Source organism: Prosopis cineraria, unplaced genomic scaffold (assembly GCF_029017545.1).
Source record: "Prosopis cineraria cultivar Desert tree isolate PC_DT_omini unplaced genomic scaffold, ASM2901754v1 PC13, whole genome shotgun sequence".
NCBI lineage: Eukaryota > Viridiplantae > Streptophyta > Magnoliopsida > Fabales > Fabaceae > Prosopis > Prosopis cineraria.
Window position 1 is genome coordinate 35,497,735 of NW_026555344.1, and position 4,179 is coordinate 35,501,913.

At 36.9% G+C, this 4,179-nt stretch overlaps 1 pseudogene; it reads right to left on the reverse strand.

Moving 5' to 3' along the window:
- Positions 1 to 575: 575 nt before the first annotated feature.
- On the reverse strand, positions 576 to 3,572 carry LOC129290060 (putative receptor-like protein kinase At3g47110; annotated as a pseudogene).
- Between the last annotated feature and the right edge of the window lie 607 nt (positions 3,573 to 4,179).

Here is a 4,179-nt window from a genome sequence, read left to right on the forward strand (position 1 = left end):
AGACATCTTATAATAATTAAACCATTTTTTTTCAATTTTACCCTTTGTAGATTAGCGTGAATGTATTTAATGTAGTTATATTATTATTTAAAATCAAGAATAAAAATGAGAGCACATATCACTTTTTTTATTCTATCAAGAAAAAAATTAGCTTTTCTTAAAATGCATGAAATGGTTAAAAATGTCATATAATAAAAATTGGAGGGAGTATATGGGAAGTCCACAATTTCTGTATGAGTATTTCAACTTCAAATTTTTATACATGATAGCTTGTCTTACTGGCCCAGAAATTGGACCTAACATTAATTTTGAAGCATCACTTTCCCATTATTTGTGTTGGAATCAATTTTCGTTTGTTCACCTCAATGGAAATCATTTCTTATTATAGTTAGCCTCCTTGTGATGTCCATCGTATTTGCTCTATCTTTGGGTGATTCCTCTGAGCATGCAAGTCCGATGCTAAATAGTGAACTTATAGCCTTTTTTTCATTAGGGTGCATCAGGGTCTGGTTCTCCATAATGATTTGCTCTGATCCTCCCGTTTCAGTCTGCCTTATTTGTTTTGGTAAAAGAGCTTAGTCCACGATGTCCAAGAGGTTATTTGGTTTTGCAGTTTTCGCATAGTTATGGAGATTGTGACCATCTTTGAACATTTCTTCGGTGGGTCTTTTGCCTGCAAGCATTTCCAAAACTAAAATCCCGAAAGAATAAACATCACCTTGCATTGATACCTCAGAACCTATTCCATACTCTGAAATACATGACAATATGTTAAATATTTGTTATTCATTATTCTTGAAGTGATTCAACGTTAAAAAAAGGCTCATAAAAAGATGTGAAACTTAAAATTTAGATAACAACAAATCATAACAGGAGGAGCATAGCCAATAGTGCCTTTTATTCCAACTGTGCTGCTTTGCTTCTGAGAGCTGCCACTAAGGATTGAGAGAAGTCTTGCTAACCCAAAGTCACTTACATGAGCAATCATATCATCATCATCCAGAAGAATATTGCTTGGCTTGAAGTCACGATGGACAATAGTTTGTTCACATTCATAATGAAGATAATGTAGGGCACAAGCAACATCATTTAAAATACTTAATCTTTGAGTGAAATTCAAAGTTCTAGTCTGATCTATACTTCCTGGACTAGGATGCAACCATTTTTCCGAGCTTCCATTTGACATGTACTCAAAGATTAGTGCTTTAAACTCCAGCCCTTTATAATCTGTGCTGGATCAACATGTTAAAATCTTGACCAAATTTCAATGCCTGATGTGTTTAAGTGCATTACATTCAGAAATGAAACTCTTGTGAGCTCCCTTCTTTTAAAGGTTTAGGACCTTTATAGCAACAACTTTGTCTTCTGATTGCAGCTTTCCTTTATACACAAAACCGGAACTTCCACATCCAATCAAGCTGTTGGAAGAGAACCCTTCAGTTGCAGAGTACAAGCTTTGGTATGAAATGTTGGGGAGCTGGTCAGTTGTTGGTGAAGTTCAAGACAATGTCCTTTTTCGTTTCTTCCACCAGTAGATAGCAAATATAGATGCTAGCACAAGACAAACAGCAACACCAACAATAATCACTAAGAGCTTCAAATGATTATGTTTACTGTTTGTCCTAATTCTGATAGGGCATGGTGGTAAATTTAGCTCAGAAGTACCCCGGCAAAGCTTATAATTACCCACAACAGATATGGCACTTGCATTCTTGAAAACCCCATCTGTAGGTACTTCACCATCCAACGCATTAAATGAAACATTCAAGTATTCAAGGACGGAAATATTCTGCAGACCTATTGGCATTGATCCAGACAAGTTATTTTTTGATAGATCTAGATACCTAAGGCCTTTTAGTGAAGCTAGTGAAGGGGGCATGGACCCACTGAAAAAATTCCCCTGTAACATAAGGTATTCCGTATTCCAGACTTGTGCAGTCTCCTATGGAACTAGGAATCTCCCCAGAGAGATGATTTTCCGAGATATCAAAAGTGCCAAGATTTTTCAGTCTTCCCACCTCTATAGGAAGAGAGCCAGTTAACGAGTTGTGAGAGAAGTCCAGGAATGTCGACAAGGAGCAAAGAGTAAAAACCTGCAAAGGTATAACACCACTTACACCACTTATATTGTTTTCTGAAAGGTATAGAAACAATAAATTTTTCCAATTTCCTATCCCTGGTGGAATGGTTCCTTCAAGCGTATGCTGAGAAAACCTTAATTTCACCAAACGACTGAGATTGCCTAAGGTGGTTGGTATCTCTCCAGGGAGTTGGTTTGTCCTCAAGGCTAATATTTGCAACTTTTGTAACTTCCCAAAAGATGCTGGTATTGAGCCTGTAAATTGGTTGTATTCCAGGATCAAGCCAATTAAATTCGTGTACCTTCCTAAAGTTTCAGGAATAGTTCCATATATCTGATTATCACCAAGGTACAGTCGTATGAGTTGGGTTGACAGATTGCTTATGGAGTCAGGTAAAAGACCTCCGAATTTGTTGGAGGATGGAATCAAATTTTATAATTTGGTACAATTTTCCAAGATGTTATAAAATCCAAGTCATGATTTGAACTGTTTCCAGGTTCAAATTTAGCCACTGCAGGTCTTTTAGGCTCCCTAGACTTGGAACTTTTCCAAAAAAACTGTTTACACCAATATCAAATACATGAAGAAAGGATGCGTTTGTTATTGAAGTTGGGATTAAACTTGATATTTGATTCTCACCTATGCCAAAAACTTGCAAATTAGGAAGGGTGGTGAACGTGTTGTCTGGAAGCCTAGTCACTCGGTTGGTTATTTACTGCAGATATGAATGTGAGAGATGACATATTATAGAATGACTAAGGAAGCATACCAAAAAAATTGTTCTCAACTATTGATAAGACACTCAAGCTTTTCAAATGGCCTATTTCTTCTGGTATGCTCCCCTCCAAGTTGTTATAAGATACTGAAAGAGCATAAAGGGAGGAAAGATTCCACATGGAAGCAGGGATTTCTCCTGTTAAATTGTTGGTAAATAAGCTCAAGAATTCAAGCTTCCTGAGAGAGCCAATCTCAAATGGTATTTTACCTGTAAGGCTATTCCTATACAAATATAAGCGCCGCAGTTCAGTGCAGTTTGTCAGGCTGAGTGGAATCTCTCCTGTCAATGTATTTCCTGAGAGATATAGTTGCTGCAGCCTAAACAAAGGACCCAATTCTGGTGGGATTTCTCCATGGAAGCTGTTATTTGGAAGGTAGAGGCTTCTGAGGAAAGAGAGGTTGCCAACATGGGGTGATAGTGCCCCATGGAAACGATATCCTGACAGCCTCAACTCAACGACTGTTTGATGCTTGCGGCTGCACGTGATTCCAGACCAGTTGCAGAAGTTAGTTGAACTATTCCAGGAGCTTAAGACTTCAAATGGATCACTTGCTTATTGATCCTTTAAACTTGAGCAATGCCATATAGTCCGTCTCATTTCCTAATGCTGATGCAGGTTTGATATTTTGGAGGCAGGGTATGTTTACACACAGGATCATGATCATTCGAAGGCTTGTGGAAGGAAATGGATATGACATGGGATCAAAAGCCATTGTTGTGTTGAAGAACAGAAGGTGGTGAGTGAAAGGAATGCTACGTGAATTTGAGATATTGAAATCCCCTCTTGCTGATACGAGGACACAAGGTTGGTTTATATAATAGTTGGAGGGAAACCGCTAGTGGGTCTCAAGGGGCTAGGGTGCGACATGTAAATCTTGATCCCATAGAAAAATACATTAAATGCGTTTTTTTTTTTTTAAAGGAAGTTGGTGAAGGAAAAAGGTGTTATATTTATATGTTTTTTGATCTCCTGAAAAAGTCATTCATTATTGTAAATTATCTTAATGTATAGGCTTTATTTGAAAAAAAGAATAAAATCCTTGAAAACCAATCATGACAAGACAAATAAGGAATAAAGTTGACAAAAGTAGGAAAAGGGAAACATGACATATATTTCTTTAAGGTACCTCAATTAATTCAGTCGCTCTTCATGGTCCAAGCCTAACCCTCAGGAGATCATTATTGAACTAAATTCGTATATAATGTTTTTCATTATGGTCGTGAAATGTTATAAATATTTAGATGAATTATAAACATTAAATAATCACTTCAAGACATAAGACTAAGTTAATTTTTAAGATCAACAATAGAAACAATATG